This window comes from Lepidochelys kempii, chromosome 17 (assembly GCF_965140285.1).
Source record: "Lepidochelys kempii isolate rLepKem1 chromosome 17, rLepKem1.hap1, whole genome shotgun sequence".
NCBI classification, from domain to species: domain Eukaryota; kingdom Metazoa; phylum Chordata; order Testudines; family Cheloniidae; genus Lepidochelys; species Lepidochelys kempii.
Genome location: NC_136396.1, coordinates 9,708,179 through 9,719,594, shown reverse-complemented (window position 1 = coordinate 9,719,594; position 11,416 = coordinate 9,708,179).

The window sequence follows — 11,416 nt, the reverse complement described above, 5'->3', positions numbered from 1 at the left end:
AAATATGTGCTGAAAAATCCAGATTTGTGTTGGAATTTCTGGGCATGGCTCTCTGTAGTTATACCCAACAGGGCATTTATCCATCTCCGTGGAACCTTGGAGATGGCCACATTTGTGTTTCATTCAAAGCGATAATCTGTGGGGACTGCAAATTTAGGGTAAACATAGGCAGTCATTTGTTTAGACTAGGGATCCGAAAGAAGAACCAAATGGCCTAATTTCAGATATCAGTGTTGGAGGAACATTTCTTCCTTAACCTCAGGTCTCGTCTCATTGCCCAGAATATCTTTAATAATTCAGTGAGACCTCACACAGCAGTTTTCACTTCGCTTTTCCCCACCCCCCTCAAAAATTCATGTGGTGTGACCTACGGGGGTTTTCTGAAATACTATGGTGTCCTATTCAGCCTCCATGATAAGAGAATTATATACTTGCTATAGCATTCCATAGGATGGTTAAACCAACCTCCAGAAAACCTTTCATTCCCTATTAAACTTTACAGCGTTTACAGCAGTTTCTATAGCATTGGTTTCAAGCCTATTCAATTTTAATAGGATTTTTCTGATCGGGGGGAGAGTAACTGGTTAGCAGTATTTTTTTGCACATACTAATGGGGTGGGGGTTTTATTGTGAGGCTAAAACCATTACTTTGGTTTTGAAATCTTTGGGCAGAAAGCATTATAGAAACACAAAGCATAATGGACGTGTTTAAGGTTGAAATCCAGCTTCTATTCTAATCCCTCTTTTCACAGACACTTATGTCGTTCCTGAACCTAAGGGTTTGTCTACATTACCTGCTGTATCGACAGGCAGCGATTGATCCAGTGTTGTCGTTTTATCTAGTCTAGATGCGATAAATCAACCGTCCAGCGCTCTCCCTTCGACTCCGGAACTCCATCAGGGCAAGAGGCGAAGGTGGAGTCGACAGGAGAGTATCAGCTGTCGATTTACCGCGGTGAGTAGATCTAAGTACGTCAACTTCAACTATGTTATTCATGTAGCTGAAGTTGCGTAACTTAGATCGATCCCCCCCCAGTGTAGACCAGGCCTAAATTTCCTATGTGCTAGGATATTTTGTTTAAGGGGTATAATTTTTGAAAGTATGATTAAAATCTGTCGAGTCAGATTTGACACCCTCTCCGATGAGAAATTCTGTTCATCATGTAAAAACTTAAGAAGTTCCATGAACTCTGACTCAGAGCAGGGTGCCTTATTCATTTTACGTCTTTACTTCACAGGGAATACGTTTGTGAACTTTCTAAGCCACCCTCTGTGGGAAAAGTTTCCCCTCTTACTCAGGGAGCCTTGGTGACAGCTTCCTTCACAATACAGCTGTTGTTCAGCCTGAATTTCAAAAAATTTCAGAGGACAGGTGGGAAGATGTGTCAGCATAGAGAACGTTCTCTGTTCCAAATAGCATCACGAATGACACACACTAGGCAATTATTGCTTTCCTAACGACTGGGTCCAAAGTCTGAGGGGGCAAAAAGCAGACTACATAATGGAGCATGTAGACCTAGGAAATCTCTGGGGGGTGTGTGGGGTAAACCACTCTGAGGGGGGGGGTGCAAACCAAGGTCTGAGGGGAAGCAACTGCCCCCACTACCCAGAACAAATGGCTCCCCAGTCAGATAAAGCAGCCTCATTTTGTACACGTTCTCCAGTCCATGCCAGTTTTCCTCATGCTCCAGACAGAGAAATCCTAAGCAGACATCTCCTTGACAGGCTAAATGTGATGAAACCGTGTCAAGGAGCATAGGATGGTGATTGCAGCCAGGCACATACAAAGACCACAAGCTATTCCTGGCACAAACTGAGCACAGGTTAGCCTTGCCTAGATTGAAACTGACCACACATTCACCTCTTGGCACTGTACTGCTGCTATTAAGCCTTCTCTGCTGCTGATGGAGGAGGATAGCCAAGCCACAGTGAGTCAGTGCATTTCCCAATGCACTGCTGCATGAAGGAGACGCCCACCCAGAACATCAATCGTACGACTGCTTTTTTCCATCAGTTACTTCTGCATTTGTTCCTGCAACATACACAGATGGGAATTCCAACCTTGCCGGCTGGTGGAGGGATTTTATGTTATTGCTGCATCTCTGAACACGGCCTGTGTTTCAGAACTTGCTGACAGGAATGGAAAGGCTTCACAGTTCTAGAGGACACAATAGCCTCTCTCCCTGGATTCAGACCATTTCTTTTTTGCTTCACAGCCTTCATTTTCAGTCACAGATCTTCACATCGGGGAATTTCCTGGTCATCTAACGGTCACAATCTCATGTGCAGCATTATACCAGCTGGCTCAGAAGATGAGCAATAGCAGAGTGCACCTTTAACCTCCAGGCTGCTGCTTCTAATCCCACCTGCTTTGCCAGGGATTGTTTTTCAGTTTTTGAATGCCAACCCCCCCACCAATTTTCAGGTGCTTTTTGTTTGATTTTTCCAGAAAACTGGAACGTTTTGAATGAACAACAACAACAAAAAAAACCCCACCATTAGAAAATGTTTATTGAAAATACAGGCCATTTTTCATTTGGGGGGGGGAGTAGATTTTTTTTACTAGCTCTACTACTCTCACAGATAGACGTCAAAAGAAGATGCAGCGGAACAAACTTAGAAATTGAAGAACACCACAGGTCTGCTCCAGACCCCACTGAGTCAGTGGAAAGAGTCTCATTGACTTCAGTGGGTTTTGGATCGGGCCCCAGCCACAGCCCATATGGTATACATGCAAGAATTCTGAAGGAACTTCAAAATGAAGTGGCTGAACTGCTAACAAATATATGTGATCTCTCATTAAAAATAGTGCTATACGAAAGGATTGGAGAGTAGCAAATTGGCACATGTATTTTTCAAAGGCTGTGAGAGAGAAAGCCAGGAAATTATAGACTTGTGGAAAATTGGCTGAAGCAATGATTAAACATAGAATTATAAAACACATGATAGGATAGCACAGCTTCGGCACAGGAAAATTGTGCCTCGCTAATCTATTAGAATTTTTAGAATGTGTCAATAGACAAGTGGATCAAAGTGAGGCAGCTGATGTAATTTATTTGGACTTTCAAAAAGCCTTCGAGAAAGTCCCTCACAAGAGGCTACTAAGCAAACTTAGGGCAGGTCTACACTTAAAATGCTGCATCAGTGCAGGTGCACAGCTGTATCGCTTTAACAAAGATGCTCTATTCCAGGGATTCTCAATATTTTTCTTTCTGGGCTCCCCACCTCCCAACATGCTATAAAGACTCCATGGCCCATCTGTGCCACAACTGTTTTTCTACATATAAAAACCATGGCCAGCATTAGGGGGTAGCAAGCAGGGCAGTTGCCTGGGGCCCCATGCCACAGGAGGCACCGTGTAGCTAAGCTGCTCAGGCTTCAGCTTCAGGCTCAGGGAGGTGGGGCTTTGGCTTTCTGCCCTGAGCCCCAGTGCGTCTAATGCTGGCCGTGCTTGGCAGACCCCCTGAAACCTGCTCGAGAGCCCACCATGGGGCCTCAGACCCCTGGTTGAGAACTGCTGCTCTATGCCAATGGGAGAGAACTCTCCCATTGGCATGCATTAATCCACCTCTGCTGGAGTTAGTAGATACATTAGTGGGAGAAGCTCTTCTTCTGGCATAGTGCTGTGTACACCAGCACTTAGGCTGGTATAACTACATCACTCTGGGGTGTGGATCGAGTGACGTAGTTATACTGAAGTAATTCTGTAGCAGTCACGGTGTGAGAAGCAAAGTGCCGTCTTGGATCAGAAACTGTCTAAGGGCTTGTCTACACAGCGACATCCAGGAAAAATTAAACTGGATTAGCTAAACCGCATTAAATTTCTGTGTGGACAGAAAACAAAGAATAGGAATGAATGGTTAATTTTCATCATGGCAAAACATTAACAGTGGGATGCTACAGGGTTATGTATCAGGATTGGTATTGTAGACTATATCTGTGCTGATCTGGAAAAGGGAATGAGAAGTAAGGTGGCAGCATTTGCAAATGCCACAAAATTATTGAGATTTGTCAAGACTAGAGAAGACTATGGGGAACTTCACGGGAATCTCACCCAACTAGGTGAATGTGCAACATGCTAGCAAATGAAAACGCAGTGGTGACAACTGCCACTTAGTGTGAACAAACTAGGAAATACTCACGTTCAACTCATAAACGATAGGGGAAGATGAGCAACAGGGTCATTGTTACAATTTTTAACTTGAGCAAAACTGAAAGGTTTATGAAACCAACACAGGAGTCAAACCACAAAACCTCAAGGGCCTCTTAAAATCCAATGGAGACCACCAAGCTCAAACTTGGGCATGCCGGCAATGCTTGAAGACTTAAATCTGGGAATGTACAGCCTACTGTACATTTCAAAAAGGGAGCGCAAAGGGAGCATTCCCCCATTAAACACATGAATAAAACGGTGTCACACACAACTCTCAAGCCAGAATCAGCATTAACCCAAATCCATTCTTCTTATGTAAGTATAGTTTTGGAAGGGAGGTCTAGTGGTTAGAGCAGGGGACTGGGAGTCAGGATTCCAGGGATGACCTAGCCACCGATGAGCAGCATGGCACTGGGCAAGTCACTTGCGTTCTCTGTGCCTCACTCTACGTAGTCACAAGTAGTGTTTTTATGGTTGTGTTGGTCCCAGGATATTAGAGGGACAAAGTTGGTGAAGTTATTGGACCAACTTCTGCGGGTGGAAAGGGAGATGCGCTGGAGCTTACACAAGCGTCTCTCCCTTTCATCAACAGAAGTTGGTCCCATAAAATTATTCCCTTCCCCACCATGTCTCTCTATGTGCATGTAGGTAGAATACATAGATGTTCAGGGCTGACAGGATCGTTAGGATCATCTTGTCTGCCCCCCTGCTCAGCACAGCCCGCAGAATTTCATCGAAGGGTCCCTGCAATGGAGGGAATTATTCTCCTCAGAGTGTTGTGTGGCTTCTTTTTTTTTTCGGAGCTCCTCAAAACACAGATGCAGTGGACTGGGACTGCAGAAAGAGAGTCATAATATTACAATAGACCAATATAAGCAAGCCTTAAGGTCACCAGAATACACTAGACAACACCATGGAAGAACTATGAATAACCGCAGATAAGGAAATCCATATTTCAATGTTTTCCCCAACAAGGAAACAGGATGTATTATTTCTTTATCACTAGTTATCAAGCTTTGAGTGGCTATGTCTACTGGGTGCTAAGTAAAACAGGCACTGATCCCTCAGAATTAATGATAGTTGAACATTAAATAATAGAGATGACAATATAATTCAGTTCAACATCCCTGGGGAGACTGCACAGTGACCTTACACTTTCGAACAGGGAATTTCCAAACGATGAAGAAGCTAGTCAAGAAAGCCCTAAAAATCAAGAGTAAAGAAGTGAATCTATTGATTTGGCACGGATACTTTTGAAAGATACAGTACAAGAGTCCCAGGAGACATGCACGCTTTTAAATAAAGGAAGACAAGAAATGAACCACATGGCTAAGTGGCCAACAAACTCAAGAGTTTGTCTGAGCCAAAGAAATATCCTTCAGAAAATGGAAATCCAAGCCACTAAAAAGGAACACAAAGGAGAACAGGCAATATGCAAGAAAGAAAACAGGAAAAGCAGCATTAATTAAGGTAGCATGCTCGTCCTGCACAAAAGATGGCCCACTGAAGACACATAAGGAATTGTGTAGCATTAAAGGACTGAGACCTTGTTGATTGCATTTTTAACTCCCTCGAGGAAGGGGAAAAACCTGTGCATGAATGCATCCCATCAGCCTGGATTCTGGGGTGAAAGGAGTAAAAATGCCTGACCAGAAGGAACTGAGGTCTCTTTATGCTGTCTGGACACTATGGGGCAAAGATTCCTCAACATGAACAAGAGATCCCCATGCTGCTTAGCATGGGTCAGCCCTAAAGGACATATAGAGCTGCTTATTATAGACATTTACCTTTTCAAATCTTAGACTAACTCATATGTGGATGTGTTTCCTGTTTTAACCTGGTAAATAATTCATTTCTCTTCTCAGTTAATACATCTTTAGTTAGTTTACTACAAGATTGGCTGCTGGTGTTGTCTTGGGTTTGAATTCTGAGTCCAATGGACCTGGGTTAAGTGACTGGTCCCTTGAGACTGGGAGTAACCTGAATATTGTTGTGATTTTGGTTGTTTTTTTTGTTTTGTTTTGTTTTGTTTTGCTGTAAAGTGACCATCTATCACAGAGTCAAGCTTGCCTGGGTGGCAAGACAGATAGGAATGCCCAAGGGGACTGTCTGGGACTCCACGTTCAGGCTTAATAGTGCCGGAGGAGTTTATACTTGTTACTTGGCTGATGAAATCTAAGTATAGAACTCACAGCCAGCTTGGGGTTTCTGCCCTGCTTCTTAACAGAATGACCTGAGGTTGGTATTCTCACTCATGAGTCACTCCAGACAGTGAGACACACCCTCACCTCAGTTACTGCTTCCCTCGGGAAACCATAAACCAGCGATTACTGCTGTGATGGTAACCCCACATACCGTCAGTTATAAACAGCCCCATTCAGCTGTTATCCTTTGCACCCATTACCATATCAAGAGCAATATGGAATCAATGTGCAGGTTTACTGGAAACTCCTGGCATCAGAGCAGGGTTCGGGTTCAACCGGTATTCAGCAGCGCTACATACCAGCTTCTCTCTCAAGCTGCTGTTCTGTTCTCCAGACTCTCAGCTTTCATTTTTAAGGAAAATAAGCTTCTAGCTATTGTGGTCACAAAAAACACCTCATAAAAGTGAGCCCAGTGGAACCCGCGAGAGGAGTCTTCAGGGAGCCTGGAACAATAGCGTAGCGAGGCATGAATGGCCCCCCTTCATCTGAGTGAGGGCTGAGGTCAGATGCCCAGTGATGGTAACGGAACACTGTCAACAGTTTCTTTCCTCATGGGAGGGTCGCAGAGCTGCACGGGTTAAAGTGAGTCACAGCGATCCCTACTTTTGTTTTTTTAACCCATTCAAGATGGAGCCCAGCTGAAGGAACCTAGGGAGTATGCAGGACTATATTTGGAACTTCCACCCAGGGTAATGGGAGCGGCACCTCATTTTCATGACATTTTCATGGGCAGAACTTTTTTGTGGTCAAGACATGAGGAAGTACCAGTTCCTTTTCCTTCCCAATCTGAGACCTCTGACAGAGGACGTGGTTAGAGGTGGCTGAGCAACCCTGCCTCAGGAGAATGGGAGCTGGTTCACATGTGGTTTTGGTGCATCCTTTGGACAGGGACCACTCCAGTTGAGAATGGAGGCCCCAAATCAGCTGCTTACATGCACATTTTTAAAAAGTGAAATCACAGCCTTGCTCTGTGCTGGTCGCCTCCAAAGACCAAATAATAATAAATAATAATAATAATCAGACAGGTTCATTTTTCTGGGGGTCGATTGCTGAAGCATGTGACCCTGTTGCGAAACCTGGGTGGTGTTCTGAGTCCATCTGGGGGCAATTTGGGTGGAAACCATGTGAGTGCCTTAAACAGGCATTGAGTTGGTGGCACACATGGTTCTGTTGGTGGGACAGAAAGTGACAGTCAGTGAGCTTTCCAGCAAACATATTTCCATCAGAAAATTCTGGTTCAGTGAAATCAGAGTGTTGATTTCATTAACAAGAATCAACGGAACAAACGGTTTCAAGAAGGCTGAAAGATTTCATTTTGGCTTTATTGTTTCAACTTTGAGTATGACATGGGAGGGAGTCATTTACAATAAGGAACAAGCACTTTTTCCACACTCCAGGAGCATGAGGCATTTCACAACCACTCCCACACAGAATGAGCTAAGGATGCTCGCTGTACAGTATCACTCCTGGTGCCAGCATAGGGCTGGGGAAAGACGAGACCAAGAAACCACACCTGGGCGTATCACCCAATACAGCAGAGTGCCTGGCACAGAGTTGTCCAAATATTTGTTTTGTGGGCTAGTTCCTGCATTGCTGGTCCTGTGCTTGAGGCTTTTCAGTGGGCAGATCTGGGGGCTGAGCTTTCTTTTCCTAGAAAAGTCACAACGCTGTCAGGGGACTTCCGCAGATGTAGGGGCACAGCGCTGTAAGTGGCCTCCCTAGGCACTATCCCAATATCAATTATGAGTGATAGTAATGAGGCACCTAAGCTTTCAAGACAATCGCACACCATTTACTGCTTGCATTGCAGTGGTGCAAAGGGGCCCAAGTCAGGGATCAGGGCCTCATTGTGCTAGGCACTGTAGAGAGACAGACCAAAAGATCAGTACCTGCCCCAAAGACCTTATTAAATGTGATACTTGGCACTGGGATGCTGGCTGGATGATGTCTCCTCTAAGGTCAGGTAACAGCAGGCTTAAAACCAGGAATGAACGTCCGTACCAAATGAATCTAACTGAGCTAAGATTTCCCCAAAGAACAAGTGAACTGAAGTTATACCCTATACCCTCTAGTGTTCAGTTCACCAAAGTAAAGTGCAATCCCGCACAATGTGAGCATCCAATAGGCTGAACCACGTTGCTTTGTATGATCCTGCTTTCTTCCGAATGATTATATTATTCCTCAGGGTACTACTAAATGACAACATTTTAGGTTGCTAGGCAGCTGGTGCACAGAGATGACCACCCATCATGCTGACCAGTGTTGTCTCACTGTTTCCTTGTTCTTCCCATCTGTTGTCTCTTGTCGTATACTTCGATAAGATCCTTGGATCAGGGATCATCTCTTGTCCGTGTTCGTACCGCACCTATCACAAAGGGGGTACTGGTCCATCACTGGAATTCCTAAGCGCAACCACAATACAAATGACCAACAATAATAATTTTGAATGCAACCAGCTATGATCCTGGTACTGTATGGACCAACTTCTATTCTCAATCAACAGTGCTAATTACACTGTGGGTAACTGGGAACAGAATTTGTCCTTATGAAATGGAAATGCACAATGAAGAAGAGAGCGATCATTTTACACATCTATAAATAATACACAACACCCAGCCTCGGCACTGTGACAGCCTGTGAACTCTGGCCAAGGTTTTCCCAAGTGACGAGTGATTTTAGGTGCCTCCATTTTTGGGCCCCCAATTTGAGGCATTTTAAAGGGTCTGATTTTCAGAGGGTGGGTGCTCAGCACTTTCTGAAAATTAGGCCCCTTTAAGGCATCTCAAGGTGCCCAACTAAAAACCGAGACACCCCAAATTACCCATCGCTTGGGAAAAATCTTGGCTTGTACAACTGAAAGCTGTGTTTCAGCTGGTGTTGCTAAATAAATTTCTTAACGTATACAAGCTTTGCATCTAGGCTGGAAATCGCGATATGGTGTTTCTCCTCCAACTCAAGGTTGCCTTCTCTGGTAGGGAACAGTTACCCAGTGCAGCCTATTTTAGTAACTTCGATTGTTGCTATTGCCTTGGCTTCCAATTGCTGCAATACGAACCGTTACAAACATACAAACAATGCACCACTGCTTGAACGAGGCAGCACAAAAAATCTACGGCAAGCCACCACACTTCCAGGAGCAAAACAAAAGCAAACTTAACCAAACAACTGCAGACTGCTCTGAAGGCTGCTGAACGGAGCAAATTCCAAAGGCAAAAGGTGCTTTGCAGAGAAAGTTCTGCAAATGGTTCCACTGCGTTCATCCCAGTTGATCTTCCCTGTTGCAGTGGTGTTTACAGAGTTCACTGGCCGGTGGTACATGGCGGATATACCCCACCCTCCTATTAACAGATTCACTGAGACAAGTGGCCCATCTGGATAGAAGGAAGATGGGTATGGCTGCCTGGGAAGAAAGAATCTAGTATGTGGGCTGAATTCAGAACTATTAATAAAACACCAAACCAAGGTGAGTATTTCACGCAGCCTTTTAAACACTGCTGAAGGTTTGTGTTTACCATCAGGATGAGGGGCAGGTGTTTCCCTTCTTCCATTCCACCCAATTTGAACTCTCACTTCCAATCCCCAATTCTCCCTTTTTCCCCCACCCCACTTCTTCCCTACCCCTCGTCTGTCTGCCAATGTGTTTCTTGCAGCATCCACCATCAGACTTGCTGGAATGCAGCCAGTCTACTAGGACTTCTGTACAAGCCAACACTGCTACCCTAGGGGCAAGATATTTCAGCACTGCTCAGGCATGGAAGAATAAGAAGGGTGGATAAGGAAAGCCACTCGCTGCTCAGAAACCACTGGATAGTGTTCAACAAGATCTTAAAGCTCCAGTGAAGTTGGGTTCTATTTTACAGCCCTAGATCCTGAAAGTTTACCCATGTACTGCGGGACGGGGAGGGTCATATTATACAGAAAATCAATGTTATTCCACTCTGGAATTCACCCTACAGGGAAGGAAATGTACTGGAAAGTAGATGGAATTTAAAGGCAGAAGGATATAGCTAAATTCAATACAGGGTGAGCCTGTTCCTTGCTCTCAAAGCTCTCCCTGACTTGAGTGCTTAAGAAATGCAGGCTCTGATCCAGGATATACATGTAGGCTTGGCAGAATTTGATTTTTATGTAATTTTGATGGATAATGTCGATGTTTATGCGTTTTTCATTTGTATCCATTTAAATTCGTGGGAAATTATGGGGGGGGGAATTAAAACATTATTTAATAACAGTAGATAGTGACATTCAAACAGTTAAAGCTTTAACCATTAAAATGCAAACTGTCAACATCACATATCAAAGTATACAAAGTAAATAACCTGAAATCAAACTGAGTTTTCAAGCAGTGCTTTTGTTTACCTGTCAATTTCCATGATTGTCATTGGAAATATTGTTTCATCGATTTGTGTGTACGGTGAAATTGACCAATAAAAACTAATCCGTTTGAGCCCATTTATGTGGGGTTGCTTTCCAACCCAAGTAACTACTCCAAACCCTCTGAACCGAGGGTGAAATCTTGCCATTATGGGTAGGAGCCAAGGTAGAATGGTGCAGGCTACACAGCTCAGAGCAAGAAGAGCCACGGGTGGCATCCATACCACGTTGTCTGGCACAGGAGCAAACTAGGGTTGCAACATGCTGCAGGTATGGCTTCTTGTATCTGACCCCAGATAAGCGGACCTTCGCGGGACATAGCCCACAGTCCAGCATGGTAACCGGTTCCCCAATTTAGTGGTGAGATCAGAATCCTGGCTTGCCTTCTTCCCGCTCTACAGCAGTCCTGCAGAACAGGGCAGAATTTAGCCATCAGTCTGTGATGCTGAGGAAAATTATTATCTGAAGACCTACCAGGCAAACCTATTGGAGCAGGCATTGTGCATTAGAGGAATACTGGGGGGAATCCAGTAAGGGGGTGAAAAGTAAAAAAAAATCCAGGGGGCCAATTCTACCCTCTGCAGCCCCACTGGGGAAAGAGGCTCTGAGGGAGAATCTGCCCCATATGAACTTAGAATAGCCTTTTCTTGTCTCACAAAACTGGCTTATCTGTTGGCACTAAATG